The 23912-nt window shown below is 44.9% G+C and overlaps 1 protein-coding gene across 4 annotated transcripts in view; it reads right to left on the bottom strand.

Annotated features, from left to right (window-relative positions):
- dennd2b (DENN domain containing 2B) overlaps window positions 1–23912 on the bottom strand; it is a 521803-nt gene that overhangs the window by 444411 nt on the left and 53480 nt on the right. For 2 of the 4 annotated variants that reach the window (XM_063061872.1, XM_063061875.1), the window contains exon 2: window positions 8330–8392. The exons of the other annotated variants lie outside the window; for them this stretch is intronic. The gene's annotated coding sequence lies outside the window, so the exon portion shown is untranslated. The remainder of the gene's footprint in view (window positions 1–8329; window positions 8393–23912) is intronic. 4 annotated transcript variants of the gene reach the window in all.

Below are 23912 nucleotides of genomic sequence, written 5' to 3'. Positions count from 1 at the left end.
CTGGACCGATTGCGCCAAGTCCACATGGGCCGGTTTGAGTCGGTCCACCGTGAAAACCTCCTCTCTCCCCCCAATGTCCAGCACGAACGTGGACCCGTTGTTCCTGATCACCTTAAACGGTCCCTCGTAGGGCCGCTGTAGCGGTGCCCGGTGTCCGCCCCGTCGTACAAAAAGAAACTTACAGTTCTGCAGGTCTTTGGGTACGCAGGTCGGGCTCTGTCCGTGCTGTGAAGTGGGTATGGGGGCCAGGTTACTGAGCCTCTCCCGTAGTCTGTCCAGGACTGCTGTGGGTTCTTCCTCTTGCCCCCTTGGGGCTGGTATGAACTCTCCTGGGATGACCAGGGGCGCGCCGTACACCAACTCGGCCGATGAGGTGTGTAGATTCTCTTTGGGCGCCGTACGGATTCCGAGCAGGACCCAGGGAAGTTCGTCCACCCAGTTAGGCCCCTCCAGGCGGGCCATGAGAGCCGATTTCAGGTGACGGTGGAAGCGCTCTACTAGTCCGTTCGACTGTGGGTGGTAGGCAGTTGTGTGGTGTAGCTGTGTTCCTAAAAGTCTGGCCATAGCCGACCACAGGCTGGAGGTGAACTGGGCACCCCTGTCGGAGGTAATGTGGGCCGGTACCCCAAAGCGTGCTACCCAGGTTGCGATCAGTGCTCGGGCGCAGGATTCGGAGGTGGTGTCGCTGAGCGGGACTGCCTCTGGCCATCTGGTGAACCGGTCTATCATAGTTAGGAGGTACCGCGCTCCTCGTGACACTGGCAGGGGCCCCACAATATCCACATGGATGTGGTCGAACCTCCGGCGGGTGGGTTCGAACCGCTGCAGTGGAGCCTTGGTGTGCCGCTGCACCTTGGCCGTTTGGCACTGCATACACGTTTTGGCTCATTCACTGACCTGTTTACGAAGTCCATGCCAGACGAACCTGTTGGCGACCAGCCGAACGGTTGTCCTGATGGAGGGGTGCGCTAAGTTGTGAATGGATTCGAAAACCCGCCGGCGCCAGGCTGCTGGGACGACGGGGCGGGGTTGGCCAGTAGCTACGTCACATAGTAGGGTCCTCTCACCTGGGCCTACGGGGAGGTCTTGGAGCTGCAAACCAGAGACTGCAGTCCTGTAACTGGGGATCTCAGCGTCTGCCTGCTGTGCCTCTGCCAGCGCTACATAGTCCACCCCTTGGGACAGGGCCTGTATGGTAGGTCTGGAAAGTGCGTCTGCCACGACATTGTTCTTTCCAGAGACATGCCGGATGTCCGTCGTGTACTCGGAGATGTAGGACAGATGTCGCTGCTGGCGGGACGACCAGGGGTCGGACACCTTAGTGAACGCAAAGGTAAGCGGTTTGTGGTCAGTGAACGCGGTGAAGGGCCTACCTTCTAAGAAGTACCTGAAATGCCGGATTGCCAGGTATAGTGCCAATAGCTCCCGGTCGAAAGCACTGTATTTGAGTTCGGGTGGTCGTAGGTGTTTGCTGAAGAACGCCAGGGGTTGCCAGCGACCCTCGATGAGTTGTTCCAGCACTCCACCGACTGCTGTGTTGGATGCATCCACCGTGAGGGCAGTAGGAACGTCCGTTCTGGGGTGCACTAGCATCGCGGAGTTTGCCAAGGCTTCTTTGGTTTTAACGAAAGCGGTTGCGGCCTCTTCGTTCCAGGTAATGTCTTTGCCCTTACCCGACATTAGAGTGAACAAGGGGCGCATGGTTCGGGCTGCTGAGGGGAGGAAACGGTGGTAGAAATTCACCATACCCACGAATTCCTGCAAGCCTTTGATTGTGTTGGGTCGGGGGAAGTGGCGGACCGCGTCTACCTTGGCGGGCAGCGGGGTTGCCCTGTCTTTAGTAATCCTGTGGCCCAGGAAGTCGATGGTGTCGAGTCCGAACTGGCATTTGGCTGGATTGATTGTAAGGCCGAATTCACTCAGGCGGGAGTAGAGCTGGCGGAGGTGGGACAGATGCTCCTGCCGACTACTGCTGGCTATGAGGATGTCGTCCAAATAGATGAATGCAAAGTCCAGGTCGCATCCCACCGCATCCATTAGCCGCTGGAAAGTCTGTGCGGCATTCTTTAGACCAAACGGCATTCGGAGGAATTCGAAAAGTCCAAACGGGGTGATAAGTGCTGTTTTGGGGATGTCGTCCGGATGTACAGGGATTTGATGGTATCCCCAGACGAGGTCTACCTTGGAAAAGATCCTTGCGCCATGTAGGTTTGCTGCGATGTCTTGAATGTGCGGCACAGGGTAGCGGTCTGGCGTTGTAGCCTCGTTCAGTCTGCGGTAGTCACCGCATGGTCTCCAGCCCCCCATTGCCTTGGGCACCATGTGAAGGGGGGAGGCCCATGGGCTGTCGGACCGTCGTATGATCCCTAATTCCTCCATCTTCTTGAACTCCTCCTTCGCCAGTCGGAGCTTGTCCAGGGGAAGCCTTCGAGCACGGGCGTGGAGGGGTGGTCCCTGGGTCGGGATGTGGTGCTGTACTCCGTGTCTGGGCATGGCTGCCGTGAACTGCGGTGTCAGTACTGATGGGAAATCTGCCAGGACCCTGGTGAATTCATCATCGGACAGCATGATGGAGTCCAGGTGTGGGGCTGGCAACTGTGCTTCACCAAGGGAGAACGTTTGAAAAGTCTTGGCGTGGACTAATTGCTTCCCTTGCAAGTCGACCAGCAGGCTGTGGGCTCGTAGAAAATCTGCCCCCAGCAGTGGTTGGGCCACAGCGGCCAGTGTGAAGTCCCACGTGAACCGGCTGGAGCTGAACTGTAGCCGCACTGTGCGGGTGCCGTAGGTTCGTATTGTGCTGCCATTAGCGGCCCTCAGGGTGGGTCCCGGTTCTCTGTTGCGGATGTCGTAACTCATTGGAGGTAAGACGCGATCTCCGCTCCGGTGTCGACCAAAAAGCGGCGTCCCGACTGCTTGTCCCAGACGTACAGGAGGCTGTCCTGATGGCCAGCCGCCGTAGCCATGAGCCGCGGCTGGCCCTGGCGTTTCCCGGGAACTTGCAGGGCGGTCTGCAGCGGCGGGCCTCCGTGCCCCACCGCTGGTGGTAGAAACACCATTGTTCGTTGGGCTCCTCACTCCCGTCGCCGGGTTTTGTAGGCTCTGCTGCCGGGCCTGGTCTGGTCTGTCGTTGGGCACGCGGCTTGGTGATCTGTGCGACGGATGCCCCTCTCTCTTTCCTGGCATTCCACAGCACATCTGCTCGGGCCGCCACCTCCCGGGGGTTGCTTAAATCTGCATCGGACAGCAGCAGGCATATGTCCTCGGGCAGTTGCTCTAGGAACGCCTGCTCAAACATGAGGCAGGGTTTGTGTCCTTCAGCCAGGGCCAGCATCTCGTTCATTAATGCTGACGGCGGCCTGTCTCCCAAACCATCCAGGTGCATTAAGCGGCGTGCTTGTTTGCACCGTGAGAGTCCGAAAGTCCTTATGAGCAGGGCTTTGAATGCTGTGTATTTGCCGTCCTCCGGGGGCAACTGTATAAACTCCTCAACTTGTGCAGCAGTCTCCTGGTCGAGGGAGCTCAGCACGTAGTAGTAGCGAGTGGACTCCGAGGTTATCTGCCGAATGCAGAATTGTGCTTCTGCTTGTTCGAACCATAAATGGGGTCGCAGCGTCCAGAAGCTTGGCAGTTTTAACGAAACTGCGTGAACAGATGCAGCGTCGGTCATCTCTGGTCCAAATATCGTTTGGGCCGTCGGGGTCACCAATTGTAGCGATGTGCTACACACAGCGCTAGAATAACCACACGGAGTCGGTGAGTTAGAGTTGCGATGAAAGAGATTTATTCAAACTTCGCGGCCCGCTTTAAAGCCTTCCCGTTCCCCACCCTCCCTGGGCGGGACTACTGTGGGGAATGCATATTCCCAGACCCTTCCTGCGCGCGGGATTTTCCCCCTGCTGGTGAAGATGGCCTGGCGCCCTTTTTGCTGCCGGCCCCCTGCCTGCGCGCGCTGTTGTGAGCCGGTTCGTGGGTGCCAGAAAGTGGGTCGCCACAATATGGTATTTCTTTGTTTCATGGCTGTCTGTGGGAAGACGAACCTCAGGGTTGTATATTGCATAAATACTTTGATAATAAATGTACTTGGAATCTTTTTCTGACTAACTTTGCAGAGGAAGCATACTCAGCTCATCCCATTCCTATTGGCCAAAAATGGAGGCATCCATCTGTTGACTAATTCTCTTCAAGTACTCATCCAGATAAGGAAAATTGTTCATCCCTATTCTCATTTCCTTAGTTCTTCACTCAGCAACATCTTGGCTAGATTACTGTAAATCTTCTTTGTGGGAGTTCACACGTCCTTTCCACAGTGCATTCCCCAGAACTGCATACTGTCCCATGTGTGATCCACCTCTTAGGAAGTTCTCCCTGTTTCACATTGTATGGCTTGGTTGATAAATGTTCGCTTAACCATTTTATCCACTTATCTGCCACTTTTAGGATTTGCAGAATTGCACCACAGAGTTCTTCTGCAACTTTTAGCATCCTACCATTCATTGTGTATTCTCTTATCTCACTTTCTTCTGAAATATGTCCTCTGTTCCATTTACCACATCTGTGTCCATCCAACTGTTCTGTCAAAGATTTTCATTATCAGCAACCAGCTGGTATCACTGGCAAAGTGCTTAATCATGTCCCTTTACTTACCTCCAAATATTCATCACAAAAGGTAAGAGCTTCAGTATTGTGCAAAGAGAAATTGTCTTGGAGGTTAGTGTGATTGCATTATGTGTTTAGTGCAATTTACAGTACATGAACATTCAGGAAATCATCTCTACCACAACCAGCTTCATACAGTCATGGCAGATTGACCTTACTTCACGAGGTCCTTGTCTACTACAATCTTTAGGCACCAATATCTCTCGAAACACTTCAGTAATGCCATTCCTGCTTTCAAATTTCTCCCTACATCAGGAATCACTCCACATACCCTTCAGGCCCATTGTCCTCTGCTCCACTTTATTTGGGTAGTTAATATGATTAAATTTGGGACTGCTTGATTCTGCCCTCCTATTAGCCTTCTCTATAAGATTCTTGCCCTTTGATTCACTTCCCAAACTCATCATTTTTCCATCTTCAATTTCCAACCAGTGTTCACTGTTTTGTCCTACTAACATGGACTAATTTGAGGCACCTTGACAGTGCTTGATTCTTGCTGCACTAATGGGCTTGCTGCTGCTGGCGGGTCCTTGAGTTGGGTCAAATTCCAATTAAAACACTGAAGCACCTTCAATTACTCCAAAAGACTGAGGTTTGGTAAAATACTGAAAGACTTTTATTCGCTGTACAATACGACCTCCACAGTGAGTGTCTGCCCCCGGACTGAGGGGGAGGGGCAAGGCGAACACCTTTATACAGGACTCTGTGGGAGGAGCCACAGGGGCAGTCAGCAGAGGGGTGTGTCCAGACAGGCAACCGAGTTACAACATATATACATGGTTTACCACAAACATTGCTATTGATTGATGTGTCATTATGGCAAACAATTTCACAAATTCATGCTCCAATACAGCAGATGGCTTGAAACATTACACATTGATTTCTAAACTGATAGGAAGTCACATTATGCCCGATATGTATTTTTACACTATGAATCCTTCCATACAAAGACAATTTCATAAACAGCAACTTCGTGCAGCACAGGAACAAAGGATACATTGTTCATTTGTACAGGAATTGGCAGCAGAGCAAATGTGCCCATATATTTCACAAAATTGCGTCTGCTTTCAAAATTACTCAGGACAATCAATTTTAATGCTGTTCTGGCCAAACTAACGAGGACAGTGCTTTGAATTCTCAGGTAGAAGACAGAAATGTATTTCCTTATGAAGTATCATAATCCTTGACCCAAATCCAATGCCATGAATTATTTTTTGTATTTATAGTATGTAAATTACTGCAAAATATCACAGTGACCATGCAATTAGCTTTAAATTCAGCAGCTCTCTAACTACTCAATTAATACTGACCGTAATTGCAACAGTCTGTAAAGCACTCCTCATTTCATCCAAACATATAATGAATCTATACGAAGCAAGATATTAAAAAACAGGCATGTTTCAGCTGGTGAAAATATATGAGGAATAATTTCCCAGCTGGTGCCCACTGGGAGCATAAACAGAAATTTAATTAATGATTGCAAAATCACAACATATAGCAGAATTTTAAGGTTCCAACAACATACTGCATTATGAAACACTGCATTAAAAGTGAAAATGTTCACCAGAAAATGCTTTTCAAATACTTGTTTATCCCACATTTACATCATTTTTGTAAAGGTTAGTTATTCATATTCAGAAGCAGAAGCATTTCTGATGTTGCTTTCACTAGGGAAGGCATCATTAAAACCATCGGTAGGCTCTTAATTAGCGAGCTGTCAACATCAAAACAAATGACTGTGATTAGAAACCTAATTTAAATTAGCCAAGCACCATGGAACCAGAGCACAGAGGCAGGCACCAGCACAGACGAGTCCTCTTCCAATTGCAACTCATTTGCCGTTAGCAATAAACGATCATAGTGTAATGAATAAAATTATTAACTTCCAGAATAAATCACAACTTTAATTTAGTATCACGCTGCTTCATGCAAGCTCCTGTCGTCTTCAGGTCCTGTATTTCTGCACTACTTCCAACTCATAATTAGCACAGATGTAGTAGTGAGATTACAAGGTTACCGGGAGTTTAGAGGGATGGAAATATGTATTTATTAACTTGGCTAGCTCTAGGGTTTAAAAACAACACATTTATTGCCCATATCTCTAAAATATCTTCTTTTTAAATCATGGTGGATTTAATACCTGATTGATCTATACTGCCTCAAATATGTAATGTAAAAATTAATGGACAGTTTATGATGGCATCTTCCCTGCAACCAGAGAAGATGGAACATCCATCAATTTACCTCTTCCCTTCTCACCTATCCCAAGACCCAAACAATTATTCCCGGGTAAACCAGTCGTCTTCCAATCTCGTCAACTACAGTCAGTATTTACGATGTGGCCTCCACTACACCAGATCAGGGGATCACCTTGCAGAGCACACGTGCTCAGTCATGTAATCTGTAGCTTCCTGTTGCGTGCCATTTTGATTCTCAATGTCACTTACATTCCAACACATCTTCTACCTCCTCCCTCCTCCACTGCCCAATGTAATTACCTTATCTAGTTAGTTTGCAAGCTTTTCGAATGAACTTACCTTCTTTGCTCATGGTTTCCTATTATCAAGCTTAAGTTCCTTTCTCACCCCAGTTCTTTAAAATGCCACGTTATCTGATCTGATTGAACCCATCTCCGTGTTGTCTTTTGTCCTGCACCTCATTCTACCCCATGCCCTTGCGTTGAAAACTGTAAATCCCCCATGATAGCACGAACTAGCAACTTTAAATCTAGCCAACACACCGCTGGCACCACCTACTCGCCATCAACAACATATATACAGAACATTGCCAGTAACATCATGAAGGATTCCAGCCCCCAGCTCATGGACTGTTTACCCCACTCCCATTAGGGAGGAGGCTACGTAGCATCTACACCAGGACCACCAGACTCAAAAACAGTTACTTTCTACAAGCAGTAAGGCTGACCAACAACTCCTCCCATTAACCTACCCCTCCAAAAACCCCACCACCAACTCTTTATCATTTCCTGTCAGCCACCTTATGTACAGTGTCTGGCATCATTTTGTATATAAGCTTCTTATGTATTTATTTTTATTGTGTTTTTTATTATTATTGTGTTCTTTATCTTATTGTGTTTTTGTTTTGTGATGCATCAGATCTGGAGATCTGGAGTTCATTCTCCTTTACACAGGTATACTGGAAATGACATAAAACAATCTGAATCTTCAATCATTTATGATATCCTGAGCGACTTGGCGGACTTGACTCTCAGGAATACAGGTACGGCACCTTTAAGCGGACCAAGGTACATTGCCATGGCTGGAAGAGAGGGAAGAGGGGAGCACTCAAGCCAGACTAAAATGGCAGGGTGTAAAACTTCCTCTATCCAGTATCTTGTCAGCAAACATACAACCACTGGAGAACAAGATAAAGGACCCAAGGACAAATATTGCTGTAACGGAGGGACATGAGGGATTGCTGTGTTCTCTGTTACATGGAGACACGGCTCACTTTGGGCATGCCAGATACTGTGATCAGACTCAGGGGCCTCACAATCTACAGGATGGACCAGACTGCAAATTCAAATAGGACAAAAGTCGGGGGGTTATTTTTCATGATAAACTCTTCGTGCTGCTCGGGTATAGTGATTTTGTCACATTCTTGTTCTCCCAACATGGAACATCTAATGATTAAGTGCCATCCTTCTACTTACCGAGAGAGTTCTCCTCCGTGATCTTGACCGCAGTTTACTTACTGCTACTTGATGTATTGAATTCTGTGACGAGCAAACAAGAAACAGCTTTTCAAATCACTGCCAGGGACTTCATTCAACAAATCTCTGCCTAATTATCATCAATTTATCACCTTTAGCACCAGCGGATACACTCGACCGCTGCCATGTTACCATTAGGAATGCCTACCATTCCATCCTTGGACCATATTTTGGTAAATCTGATCATCTGGTTGTCCTCCTACCTGCAGATGCAGAGGCTAAACAGCAAGGTGCCAGAAGTTAGGACAATAAAGAGGTTGTCACAGGAGGTGGAGGAACAGCTACAAAATGGCCTTGAGCCAGTGGACTGGGCCATGTTCAGGGACTCAGAGGTAATGACTTTATAAAGTCAGTCGTGGACAAGCGTTTCCCCATAAAATCATTTAGAGTCTTTTCCAACCAGAACCATGAACCATGAGTTCGACAATATGCTGAGGGCCAGATTCAGGTCTAGTGACCAAGGAAAATGCAAGACGCCCAGGTATGACCTCTGGAAAGTCATCTCACATGCAAAGTGGCAATTCCACACCAAACTGGAATCACAGAAGGATGCTCGATTGCTGTGACAGGGCTTGAATGCTCACACCTCCTACAAAGTGAAACCAAGTGACCTAAGTGACAACAAGGTTTTGATCCCAGATGAGCTCAATGCCCTTTATGCTGGCTTTAACCATTAAAACATGGTGGCAGCTTCATGAACTCCCACAGACTCTGACGACCCTGTGATTTCAATCTCGGAAGCAAATGTGATAACATCCTTCAGGAAGGTGAACACACAGAAAGCAGGTGGCCCAGACAGGGTAGCCGGCTGAGTACCAAAGACCTGTGCTGATTTACTGGCTGGAGTGTTCACTGAGATCTTTAACCTCTTGCTTCGGCAGTCTGAGGTAGCCACCTGTTTCAAGCAGGCTTCAGTTATACTGGTGCCCAAGAAGAACATGGTAACCTGTCTCAATGCGCTTACATCCACTGTGATGAAATGCTTTGAGAAGTTGGTGAAAAAGCATCAACTCCTGCCCGAGGAACAACTTGGATCTGCTCCAATTTGCTGCCCACCATCACAACAGGTCAACAACAGCTGCCATTTCATTGGCTCTTCACTGGAATATCTGGGCACTGAAGAGACATACATCAGGATACACTTCATTAACTTCAGCTCAGCATTTGATACTATCAGCCCTCAGAACTAATCAATATGCTTTGAGACCTGGGCCTCTGCACCTCCTTCTGCAACTGGATCCTCCAGTTCCTTATTTGCAGACTCCAGTCAGTTCAGATTGGTAGAAATATCTCCTCCACAATCTCCATCAGCACAGGTGCACCACAAGGCTGCGTGCTTAGCCCCCTGCTCTACTCGTTTTATACTTATGACCGTGAGGTTAAGCACAGCTCCAATGCCATTCTTAAGTTGGCTGATGACGCCACTGTCAAAGGCTGAATCAAAAATGGTGACAAATGGAGATTGAAAATTGAAGATTGAAGATTGCCACAATACCAACCTCTCACTCAGTGTCAGCAAAACCAAAGAACTGATTACAGGAGGAGGAAACCGGAGGTCCGTGAGTCAGTCCTCATCAGGGAATCAGAGGTGGAGAGAGTCAGAAACTTTAAATTCCTTGGCATTATCACTTAAGAGGATCTGTCCTGTGTCCAGCATGAAAGTGCCATTAGAAGGAAAGCACAGCAGTGCTTCTACTTCCTTAAAATATTTACGAAAATTCAGCTTTAATTAAAACTTTGATAAACTTCTATAGATCTGTAGTGGAGAGTATACTGATTGGTTGCAGCACAGCCTGGTATGAAAACGCAAATGTTCTTGAGCAGAAAAGTCTACAAAAGGTCGTGAATAGAGCCCGGTCCACTACAGATAAAGCCCTTCCCACCATCAAGCACGTCTACATGGAGCACTGTTGCAAGAAAGCAGCATCTATTACAAGGATTCCCACCATCCAGGCCATGCTCTCTTCTCATTGCTGCCATCAGTAAAGAGGTACCGGAGCCTCAGGGCTCACAGCACCACGTTCAGGAACAGTCACTACACCTCAACCATCAGGCTCTGATTGTAAATTTACTTTGAACTTTGAACCCATACCCCAGTTTAATCTTACAAATCTGCTCTTGGTTTTCCTGCATACATGCTAAATTGTAAGAGAAAAAGTAAAAGACTAATAGGGAAAGAAGACTCACCAGTAACCAGCACCACCCATCTTCCACCAGGTCTGCTTCCATCTTTCCAATTACTATCTGGAATGCACGAAGTAGGGAGAGCAGGCCAGCTGTCCACGTCTTCTTAACCAGCTCCAAACCATCATGCCAACCGGCTGACCATCACTCTGACACTCGAGTCTGCAAACCAGTACTTCCTTGCAAACACTAGTGTCCGTCCCCATTCCTACTACCAACAGAATCATCCCAGATTGTGGCCTATGTTAGTTGGGACTTTCATTCAGAGTAGGATTTGTGCACTTAGTCAACAGCAGCTGAAATCACTTCAATTGGCAGAAGTGTGGGAGCAGCAGTTGGTAGAAAAGAATGGATAGCAAGAAAACCGGAAAGGGATATTATCCCGAGTTAAATGCAGTGGGAAAGGTAAATGAAGCAGACAGAACAGGTTGGTGTGGATAGGGTAGATGAATACAACTGAAATAGTACTCACTGTCATTAACAACTGAACTCCATAGTTTGTCTCCCCCATCAGGATTGTCATAAAGCCCCTGCTTCTTTCTGCAAAGATTAATCTTCCCATCTACCAACACTCCTATTTGCCTGGCAGAATTTGTTCACACCTTAAACAACTTCCCTTTTGATTCCTCTCATTTCTGACAAATCAGAGGTCTAGCCATGAGCACTTGCACAGGTCCCAGCAAGGCCTATCTTTTTATTGGTTACCTGGCACAGTCCTTGTTCCAAACCTTCTCTGATACCACTCCCCAACTTCTTCCCTGTTACATTGACGATTTATTCTTGCACCTCTGCAGAACCCATTAACTTTAATCTATTTTGGCTACCAACTTCTACCCCACTCTCAAATTCCATTGGATCATCTCTGCCTTTTCTGGATCTCTGTTTCCATCTCAGATGCAAACTATCCATTGCCATTTACTATAAACCAGCTATCTTATCCCATGTTCCTTTCTCTCTCTTCTTCCAATCCACCTCCCAGTACTGTTCCCTTTTGCACATCCAGCCCCTCTCTCATTTTCAACCCTTCCCCTTCTGGGATCATTAACATATTAACCACATACTTTAACCACCAAATCTGTCCCCCAGACTGTTTCCATCTGTCTTTCATCTCTTCAACAATGGTTCCCATCATCACCCTCCTTACTTATTAGATTTCAGCATCTGTACCCTTTGTGTCCTGCTCGTCATCCTCCAGCCTCTTTCACCCTTGCCTTGCTTTGCCCTTTATCCCATTGTCCACCTCCACCTAATACACACCTGTCTCATCTCCGTTTCTCCCTTCCCGCACCCGGCACCCTCTACACATCACCCCTCACCCTTTCTCAGACCACCTATCATCTACTGGTCCTGTCTCTGCTCCTCTCCTCTTTATATTGACTACCTTCGCTCTCAGACCTGATGCAGGATCTCATCCCAAAACATTGGCAATTCCTTTCTCCTCACAAATGCTGCTTGATCTGTTGAGTTACATTCCTTCCCTAGGTAACTTTATTGAACTTCAGGAAGAATAAAAAAAAATCACAGGCAGATTATCTGATTGATCCTCTTATAAAGAATATCATTAACTGAAATTGTGTGAAGTAAATTATCTATTTTTTAGGTTTTTGTTTAAAAATCAGCATTAATTTCATTAGGTTAATATTTTCTCAACTTTGGAAACTAGACCAAAGAGTTCAAGAGTTTGAACTGTTGAGTAAAATGTTCTGTCACAGCTAGAGGAAAAGATGGACAAAAAATAGACCATTCCATTTTAAATAAAAATGCCTTTCTGCTCTCAGTGTATGTACTGTAGTTAATGATGATTAATGAAACATTTTGTTCTGGTAATTCGTTTAAGCACACTAATCAGTGGTGAAGGCAATTCAATTCGTCTGTGACAACTACATGCGGGAACCATTTGACAAAGTTGTGTCACAGTGCAAAGTGTCAAGCAATGATAGACTTTCTCATGTTCTGAATTAAAAATAAACAACCCACTTGAAAGAAACTTTATGCCTCTTCCGGGAACTCAGCTCCTGGTTCTTACTGCATCTCAACAAGATGGTACATATTCTGAGCATTTCACTTTAGACACCGAACTCAAATCTAAACCTCGTGAAATTTGCAATCAGTCAGTAGATCTCAACACCTTTTATGGAAAGGTCAGCAAATTATGGAGGGAGGAGAAGATGGCAGCGCGACGCAGCGCGCGCAGCCGCTCTGAATTGATATCATATCTGTGAAGTAGGATGCCGTGCACAATCCTGATTTGATAGAGACAGATGTGAAGAAGCATGGAGGAACATCTGGAGTAACTTCTGAAATGCCCGCTTCACTGCCGCTGCTACCGCGTGATCGAGAATCTCTGCAGGGAAGGCCCCAAATCCTCAGCTTTGCCTATTGCCTGTTGCCGGGGCCGGGTCAAAACACTCAGCAGAGATGGTGCCCGGTGCACCGGTGTCGGGGAGCTGGTCGGAGGCTCGGAGTTTTCGAACGGTCTCGGAGTCGGACTGTGGTCAGCAAGTTTGCGGTGCTGGAGGGGTTCACCGTCTGCGTGAAATGATGGGACTATCGAGAGACTCTGTGACTTTACCATGCCCATGGTCTGTTCTTATCAAATTACGGTATTGCTTTGCACTGTTGTAACTATATGTTATAATTATGTGGTTTTTGTCAGTTTTTCAGCCTTGGCTTGTCATGTGTCTCTGTGATATCATTCTGGAAAAACATTGTATCATTTCTTAATGCATGCATTACTAAATGATAATAAAAGAGGACTGTGTGTCCTCATAATCTAAATCTAAAATTACAATATATGTTCAGAATTTATTCTATTAACTTCCATTGAACTGAATCACAGAGGCAGATTACAACAAGCTAAATAAATAGCACATTTAACATTAGCAACCTGGATCAAATTTCTCATTTGTGCATTGGGTTGATAAATCCTATTGCTAACTTTTTCCCAGCAGTTCTAGGTGGCTTCAGTAACAAGGTCAGCTTGTTCTGCTTCCTGCATGGAAGTCAGGAACGAGTTAGTGCATCTGACCTCCCGTGCAATGGCCAGACTCTGTATGGCACCCAGAAGTAGAGCACACAAGCCCTGAGTGGAGGGACCAGATGTATTTCACTTCTCACCCCTCAGCTTTAAGTCAGGATTGAACTCTGCAGATGCTGGAAATCCAAGCAACACACACTCAAAATGTTGGAGGAACTCAGCAGTCCAAGCAGCATCTATGGAAAAAAGTACAGACGACCTTTCGGGCCCAAACCTTCTTGATGAATTATATCGGCACGAAACATCGACTGAACTTTTGTCCATAGATGCTGCCTGGACTGCCGAGTTCCTCCAGCACTTTGTGTGTGTGGCTTGAATGGCAAATGTTATCTGACCCATTCTTTTGAATGGGGTCCTTGATTTTGACAACCAATTGTAAACATGTGGTTGTCTATAGATTTACTGAGTATGCCCACAGGAAAATAAATCTCAGAATTGTATGTGGTGACATATATGTACTTTAATAATACATTTTCTTTGAACTTTGTCTTTTTACAATTCCTTTCAATTAGTTTTAAAGTTTAATTAATTTCTAGATGCTTTAAGTAAAGTTTTTTTGTTGTAATTACAGTATTTACATCAACTAAGTTTTTAAAGGTCTCTGATTATAAGTCTGTTGGTCCATGAGGTCAAAGGGACCGACAGGCATGAGGACAATAAAGATGGAGAAGGACACAGTGGCAGGAGGAAAAGTCCCACCTTGAAATGTTGCCACACTGTACGAGTGAGAGAGGCAAAGGTACTAGATTGCAGGCACCTGCTTGGATCTAGATGATGAGAGGTAGAAATGGAGGGAAATCAGTGAGGGAAGGTTAGGGTCAATGAGGGTGGGCTGAGATGTTTGGAGGAATCTGATTGGGATTTGGGAGGAGTTGTGGGGAGGGGTAGTTATTGAAAAGGAAGGGCTGCGAGCCAAAAGATAGAGAGTAACTTTTAGGTCTTATTTCAATGGAGTCCCTGCCCAGTAGAGATGTAATCAAGCCCAATTGTCCCAGGAGTGCCCATGAGAGTTGCTCTCAGGACAATGTGAGATAACGTCCTTGGCAAAAAAATTTCAGATGTGCACAGGGAATAATATCATCTGTTTTGTGTGAGATGTGAAAGTAGAATATATGTCAAGAAGCACCCAGTCCAATTTGTAGAAATAACCTGTAAATGATCATTAACACACTTCACTCTTCATCTATTATCCAACCCATAATTTTGTAAGCTTCCATCAAGTCTCCCATCATTCTCCTATGCCCCAGGGAATAGAGTCCTACCCTATTCAATTTTTCCCTGTAACTTGCAGCTCTGAAGTCCCAGCAACATCCTTGTAAATTTTCTCTGCACTCTTTCAAGCTTATTGACATCCTTCCTGTAGGTTGTTGACCCAAATAGCGTTCAATTCTCCAAATGTGGCCTCACTAAACCATGTTCTCAATGCTCTGATTTATGAAAACCAATGTGTCAAAAGCTCTCTTTACAACCCTATCTACCTGTGATGCCACTTTGAACAAATTATGGATCTATACTCCCAAATTGCTCTGTTCTACCATTCACCTCAGTTCTTAATCATGTGTATGATTGAAAGACAATTAAACGAGAAAAAATTCAATTAAGATCTCTCCCATCTCGTTCAACTCCATGCATAGGTGGCCAGGTTACCTTTAAGGGGACCTATTCAGTTTGTTGCTATCTTTTTATCTTTACTATATTTGTTGAAGCCCTTGGGATTCTCCTTCACCTTCTCTGCCAGAACAACCTCATCTCCTCTTTTTGCCCTCCTGATTTCTTACTTAAGTGTTCTCTTGCATTTCTTATACCATACCAGGGACCTTTCATTTGATCCTAACTTCTTCTTCTTAACTAGGGCCTCAATATCCCTTGAAAGCCATGGTCCCAAACCTGTAAGCATTGTATTTAGCTCAAACAGGACCATACAAACTTTGTCCTCTCAACATTTTACTTTTAAAGACTTCTCATTTACCAAGCAGCCCTCTGCCAGAAAACAACCTGTCCCAATCCACACTTGCCAGATCTTTTCTGATGCCATCAAAGTCAGCTCTTCTCCAATTTAAAATCTCAACCTGAGGACCAGTACTGTCCTTCTCCACAATTATTATGAAACTAATGGAATTCTGATCACTAGATGCAAAGTGTTCTCCTACACAAACTTCTGTTACTTGCCCTGTCTCTTTCCTTGAATAGTAGATGTAGTATTGCACTCTCCAGTTTGGACCTCTATATATTGATTAAAGAAACTTTCTTCAACGTACTTGACAAAATCTATCAAGTCCTTTTACAATTTGGGAGTCTCAGTCAACACGTGAAAAGTTAAAATCATTTACTATCACAGACTTATTTTTCTTGAAACTTTCTGTTACCTCTCTACAAATATGCTCTACCAAATCCCTCTGATTACTGGGAGATCTCTGATATACATGGTCGTTGCTTTCTTATTCCTCAGTTCCATTCATATTGCCTTAGTAGCTGAGCTCTCCAGTATGTCCTGTCTGAGCGCTATGTGACATTCTCCCTGACAAGTAACTCCTCTGTAATACCTCCCTTTCTATCACATATAAAACAATGCAACACCAGACTGAGCTGCCAGTCCTGTCCCTGCTGCAACCAAGTCTCACTGATGGCTACAATGTCATAATTCCACGTGCTGGTCCATGCTCCAAGCTCATCTGCTATTCCTACAATACTCCTTGCATTGAAATAGACAGTATTAGTCTCACCATGCTCTGCCTTTTGGTATTTTTCTTTCCACATCAGCTTAACAAAAGCTACTTTGTCATTGGGCTACTTTGCCAACAGCCATTCTACAAGTTACCCTGCCATTCTGATTCCCACCCCTGGTAATTCTTGTGTAAACCTCCCCGAACAGCATTAGCAAACCTTACCACATGGATATTGGTCCTTGATCTTGGTCCCACTCCAGCTGAGGTGCAAATCATCCCACTTGTACAGGTCCCACCTTCCATTGAAAAGAGCTCAATGATCCAAATTTCTGAAACCCTCCTTCCTGCACCATCTCCTTAACCATGTGTGAAGCTGCATGATATTCCTATTTCTGGCCACACTAGCACGTGGCACAAGTAGCAATTCTGAGATCTGGGAGGTCCTGTCTTTTAACTTAGCGCCCAACTGCCTGAATTCACCTTTCAGAACCTCACCCTTTCCTGCCTGCTTCGTTGGTGAAGATGTGGACCACAGCATCTGTTTGCTCCCCATAAGAATGCTATGAACTTGATCAAGAGATGACTCTGTCCCTGGGAGGCAGCATACCATCGGGGAGTATCATTCTTGTCCAGAGATTTTCCCAGGCCAGTCAATCCACTATCATTCCTGCTCACTTCTTCTCACTCTTTCCCCTCGGAGCCACAGAACCAAACTCAGTGCCAGAAACCTGACCACCGTGGCCCTTCTCTGCTAGGCTGTCCCTACAACAATATCCAAAGTGATATACTTGCCAGAGAGGGAAATGTCCTTGGAGCTAACCTGCATCGACTGCCTGTTCCATTCGGGCACAAAACTGGCACTGTTTGAAGTCAATTGCTAACTTTGCACTTGTGGCTTTCCAGTTTTGCCACTATGAGTTATATTTTTGCTTTTGAATGCTGCTAAATAGTTAAAATATATTTTTTATCGATGCCAATAAAAGAATAAAAAGGCAATCAAATAAGCATATACGTATTTTTAAGAGTTTATGTTAATTGCATTTTCCTAATCTAGGAACAGAATTATATGCCCAAATCAGGTTAGGTATCTATTATAATGGAATTCTTCTAAATTACATGTATTTTATAGCAACAGGAATGACTTGGATTGGTACTTACATTAAACAGGACCATGAAAAATGTCCACCAACTAGTTATTTCAAATTCATTTCGCACCAAGAAAAGTTATCAAATCAAAACCATTTTTTCCCTAGTGCAATGCAGGCATTATTTCCTTTGTGCTTTTATCCTCCACACTTTTCCCCTAATGATATATTTAATTTTTTTACAAAAGTTTTTCAGCCAAATTCTTCTCAGTTTCACTGCTCAGCATTTACATCCCTGGCCAAAATATAGGCACTTAGTAATACCTGTATATTTTGTCCTAGAGTCGAAAACTGATCTCTTAGAAGATTAGAAGCACATTCATTTTGTGGTACATAGATAACAGTTCTCTGTGGCATCATGCAGATGTTTCTGTAAGAACTATTGCTCTATTAGTGTTGTACAGCAAAGGGTTATTTCTGAGCAATTTGTGACAGGAAATGTAATGTTAATGCAATTGAGTTCGTGGAATAGCTTTTAATATCATCAAGATATCCTAAGGAGGCTGTTGTTTACAAATAGCAACAGAGAATTCTGCACATGTTGCAAAGATCATAAAGAGATTTTAAAACAGGATAATGTCTTAAAGGGCATTCTGATTGTGCATCTGTGTATGTTTTGGTTAATGGATATATTAAATATACAGGATTAATCCAAACATTTTGGATTGTTTTACTTCCTCTCATTACAACTCTTTCCATAATCTCTGTGGATACTTAACCAAAAGAATTATTAATACAGGAAATTCTGCAAATCCAGAGCAATATCCACAAAATGCTGGAAGAACTCAGCAGGTCAGGCAGCATCCATGGAAATGAACAAACAGTCAGTGTTTTGGGCCGAGACCTTTCTGCAGGACTGGAAAGCACGGGGATTGTGGCCGGGGCTCCCGATCCGGCCTCCTCGGCATTGCTGAGGCCAGTTGTAAATTGGGGGAAATCGCTTCATCGAGCACCGCCGTTCCATCCGCCGAAAGCGAAATATTTTAATTCCAGTTCCCATTCCTATTCCGACATATCAGAGCATGGCGATCTTTTGTGACAAAATGAGGAGCAACACCTTATATTCTATCTGGGTAGCCTCCAAGCTGGTTGCATGAATATCAATTTCTCCTTCCAGTAAAAAAAAATTCCCTTCCCCTCCCCTCCTCTCACTTGTCTGCTACCTCCCCCGGTGCCCCTGCTCCTTCCCCTTCTCCTACAATCCTCTCTCGTCTCCTGTCAGATTCCTTCACCTCCAGCCTTTTACCTTTCCACCTACCTGGATTCACCTTCCATCCTCTAGCTACTCTCCCTCCCCTCTTCCCACCTTTTTATTCTGGCATCTCCCTCCTTCCTATCCAGTCCTGAAGAAAGGTCTTGGTCTGAAACATCGACAGCTTGTTCATTTCCATGGATGCTGCCTGACCTACTGAGTTCCTCCAGCATTTTGTGTGTGTTCCAAAAGAACTACTGCTGCCAGCTATGCTCTTCAGTTTCTTCCCACTCCTCTCTGCTTCTATATTCATGAAGGTAATAGATATTCTTACTAATCTACCTCTACAATCACTGGGAATTATTCAACATCTGATCCTCCTATAAAGAGAGCAATGGATTCAGAATTGGCTTGCCTGCAGAAGGCAGAGGGTGGTGGTGGAGGGAGTACATTGGGATTGGAGGGTTGTGACTAGTGGTGTCCCACAAGGATCTGTTCTGGGACCTCGACTTTTCGTGATTTTTATTAACGACCTGGATGTGGGGGTAGAAGGGTGGGTTGGCAAGTTTGCAGACGACACAAAGGTTGGTAGTGTAGAGGATTGTCAAAGATTGCAGAGAGACATTGATTGGATGCAGAAGTGGGCTGAGAAGTGGCAGATGGAGTTCAACCCGGAGAAGTGTGAGGTGGTACACTTTGGAAGGACGAACTCCAAGGCAGAGTACAAAGTAAATGGCAGGATACTTGGTAGTGTGGAGGAGCAGAGGGATCTCAGGGTACATGTCCACAGATCCCTGAAAGTTGCCTCACAGGTGGATAGGGTAGTTAAGAAAGCTTATGGGGTGTTAGCTTTCATAAGTCGAGGGATAGAGTTTAAGAGTCGCGATGTAATGATGCAGCTCTATAAAACTCTGGTTAGGCCACACTTGGAGTACTGTGTCCAGTTCTGGTCACCTCACTATAGGAAGGATGTGGAAGCATTGGAAAGGGTACAGAGGAGATTTACCAGGATGCTGCCTGGTTTAGAAAGTATGCATTATGATCAGAGATTAAGGGAGCTAGGGCATTACTCTTTGGAGAGAAGGAGGATGAGAGGAGACATGATAGAGGTCTACAAGATATTAAGAGGAGTAGATAGAGTGGATAGCCAGCGTCTCTTCCCCAGGGCACCACTGCTCAATACAAGAGGATATGGCTTTAAGGTAAGGTGTGGGAAGTTCAAGGGGGATATTAGAGGAAGGTTTTTTACTCAGAGAGTGGTTGGTGCGTGGAATGCACTGCCTGAGTCAGTGGTGGAGGCAGATACACTGGTGAAGTTTAAGAGACTACTAGAGAGGTATATGGAGGAATTTAAGGTGGGGGCTTATATGGGAGGCAGGGTTTGAGGGTCAGCACAACATTGTGGGCCGAAGGGCCTGTACTGTGCTGTACTATTCTATGACGGCAAGTGGTTTAGAGTCTTAGAGCTGATCTTACTCCCATCTTCAACCATCAACAAATCTCCAATGGATTGCAAGCAGCATTTGGAAGAATGGCTATTTTGCTCCCCACCTACACCAAAGATACTAAGATCGCAATCACAAGATAACTGTTGAGGTAAGATGCTACCATGACCCATTCATTCACAATTTCCATTGTGTCATTCAGTCTTCTCTTCATTGACACTTCTTCATCTTCTCTTCAATAGACAATAGATGCAGGAGTAGGCCCTTCGGCCCTTCGAGCCAGCACCGCCATTCACTGTGATCATGGCTGATCATCCACAATCAGTATCCAGTTCCTGTTTATCTCCATAACCTTTGATTTCGCTATCTTTAAGAGCTCTATCCACCTCTTTCTTGAAAGCATCCAGAAACTTGGCCTCCACAGCCTTCTGGGGCAGAGCATTCCATATATCCACCACTGTCTGGGTGAAAAAGTTTTTCCTCAACTCCGTTCTAAATGGCCTACCCCTTATTCTTAAACTGTGGCCTCTGGTTCTGGACTCACCCATCAGTGGGAACATGCTTCCTGCCTCCAGCGTGTCCAATCCCTTAATAATCTTATATGTTTCAATAAGATCCCCTCTCAGCCTTCTAAATTCCAGAGTATACAAGCCCAGTTGCTCCAATCTTTCAACATATGACAGTCCCGCCATCCCAGCAATTAACCTTGTGAACCTACACTGCCCTCCCTCAGTAGCAAGAATGTCCTTCCTCAAATTTGGAGACCAAAACTGTACACAATACTCCAGGTGTGGTCTCACCAGGGCCCTGTACAGCTGCAGAAGGCCACTGTGCTCTTATACTCAATTCCCCTTGTTATGAAGGCCAGCATGCCATTAGCTTTCTTCCCTGCCTGCTGTACCTGCATGCTTGCTTTCAGTGACTGATGTAAGAGAACACCTTGATCTCGTTGTATTTCCCCTTTCCTAACTTGACTCCATTTAGATAATAATCTGCCTTCCTGTTCTTACCACCAAAGTGGATAACCTTACATTTATCCACATTAAACTGCATCTGCCATGCATCTGCCCACTCACCCAGCCTGTCCAAGTCACCCTGCATTCTCATAACATCCTCCTCACATTTCACACTGCCTCCCAGCTTTGTGTCATCGGCAAATTTGCTAATGTTACTTTTAATTCTCTCATCTAAATCATTTATATTGTAAACAGCTGCGGTCCCAGCACTGAACCCTGCGGTACCCCACTGGTCACCGCCTGCCATTCCGAAAAGGACCCGTTAATCGCTACTCTTTGTTTTCTGTCAGCCAGCCAATTTTCAATCCATGTCAGTACTCTGCCCCCAATACCATATGCCCTAATTTTGCCCACTAATCTCCTATGTGGGACTTTGTCAAAGGCTTCCTGAAAGTCCAGGTACACTACATCCACTGGCTCTCCCTTGTCCATTTTCATAGTTACATCCTCAAAAAATTCCAGAAGATTAGTCAAGTACGATTTTCCCTTCATAAATCCATGCTGACTCAAACCGATCCTATTACTGCTATCTAGATGTGTCATAATTTCATCTTTTATAATTGACTCCAGCATCTTTCCCACCACCGATGTCAGGCTAACCGGTCTATAATTCCCTGTTTTCTCTCTTCCTCCCTTCTTGAAGAGAGGGACAACATTAGCCACCCTCCAATCCACAGGAACTGATCCTGAATCTATAGAACATTTGAAAATGATTACCAATGCGTCCACGATTTCTAAAGCCACCTACTTAAGTACCCTGGGATGCAGACCATCAGGTCCCGGGGACTTATCAGCCTTCAGACCCAACAGTCTATCCAACACCATTTCCTGCCTAATATAAATTTCCTTCAGTTCATCCATTACCCTAGGTCCTTTGGCCACTATTACATCTGGGAGATTGTTTGTGTCTTTCCTAGTGAAGACAGATCCAAAGTACCTGTTCAACTTGTCTGCCATTTCCTTGTTCCCCATAATAAATTCACCCGTTTCTGTCTTCAAGGGCCCAATTTTGGTCTCAACTATTTTTTTTTCCTTTTCACATACCTAAAGATGCTTTTACTACCCTCCTTTATATTCTTGGCTAGTTTACCTACATACCTCATTTTTTCTCCACATATTGCCTTTTTAGTTACCTTCTGTTGCTCTTTAAAAGTTTCCCAGTCCTCCGGCTTCCCACTCATCTTTGCTATGTTGTACTTCTTCTCTTTTATTTTTATAGATTGACATTCCTTTGTCTTCTCTTCACTGACATTTCTTCACCTGCTCTTGGTTGACTGAATTTTTCCTTTATTACCAGATCAATCATTCCAAGTGGATATCAACAGGACATTAATTCTATCTTCAGTGTCTATTAGTTTGAATTTGATAGCTTGCACTGCTTTTGCAAGTTTATTGCAAGTAATAATCTGAATTTAATATTCCCTGGACTAATCTATTGAAATTGGATTCCATTTCATATTCTGTGAAGCCTTGAAGGTAGAACTTAATTCAGCGTCACTAATGCTAAATGTGTAGAATATTGACACTCCCTCAAATGACAGAGATAATTTATGAGGAATATGCTGGGTCTGGATGTATTATTATGAGTAGACTAAAGCTGGTTGTTTTCTTTGGAGCAGAGGAGGCAGAAAGGAGATTTACCTGAGGTGTGTAAAAACTATGAGAAAGCTAGACAAGGTAAACAGGAATAGTTAATCTTCCTCAGCAGAAAGGTCAATTATGAGAGGGTGAGATAGAAGGATAATTGAAAGAAACACTAAATAGAAGCTAAAACATTATTTCAGCTAAAAGCTACAGCTAATTAAGATCTCATTGACATGAGGGATGAGACATGAGGACCCTTGTAGCTTTTAAAATTAAAAGTACTTGAATATGCAATTTTTCTCCAGTAACTGACTATGAATGGAGAATGGATGAGGATTAGCCCACATGGTTTATTTTGGTTGGCATGGGCACATGTAATTGTAAATTTTATTGATTTTTGGCATTAAAATCTTCTATACAAAATCAATCCAAGGCTTTTGCTACTCTTAGTGTTCTGTTCTAGTGGATAGCTTGTTTGTCAGCAAATGTGTGCTCTAGACAAGCCACGCAGTGATAACCATGTGAAGCTATTGAGTGGGTGTTCTTCAACAATAGGTGACAGAGTCTCTGTTTTCCAGAACTACATGGTCTGGATGTTACGAAGGCCTTAAAATCAGACTTTGCTGGGCCAACTGGTGGTGGAATGACATTGGTGCCGGACCCGGGAGCGCAGGGTCCCGGGTTTGAAACCAGTCAGGTCCGCTCTCGAGTACGCTTTCCATCCATGCCGGACTGAGTATCGAGATCGCAACTCGACCTCGTAAAATAAAGGGAAAATACGGCAAGAAAATGTCTGTGTGAGGAGTGGTGCGCCACACAGTCTCTCTCTCTCTCTCGTCCCGCGCCTTGTAAAAAGCCATGAAAAAGACATCCGCACTGACGCCTGCACGCACACACACAGACGCGCACGCACGCAGGCACACGCCAAAAAAAAAACCACCAAACTATGCCCTGTCCAAAACCTATTCATTGCTGCCTACTAAGGACAGGTATCCTGAATCTCAGTCTTGGAACACATGAAGATAAACTCGTTTAGTGGAAGTCAAGTTCTATTCTTTGCACTAGAGGGCTTTCACTGTCCACTAGTACTTGGACCACTTAGGACAGGATTATATTCCAGGTCACGGGAAGCATTGGTGGAATCCGAACTCACATCTCTAGATGCTTAAGACCAAACCGCTGAATTACTAGTCGTACTGCATATACTCCTAAATTCCTCAAAGTTAATAGAATTGAATTTTGGAAGTGAAATAG

Source organism: Mobula hypostoma, chromosome 11, assembly GCF_963921235.1.
Source record: "Mobula hypostoma chromosome 11, sMobHyp1.1, whole genome shotgun sequence".
Taxonomy (NCBI): Eukaryota; Metazoa; Chordata; class Chondrichthyes; order Myliobatiformes; family Myliobatidae; genus Mobula; species Mobula hypostoma.
The sequence above is the reverse complement of the archived record's forward strand: the minus strand, read 5'-3'. Positions and strand labels throughout refer to the sequence as shown.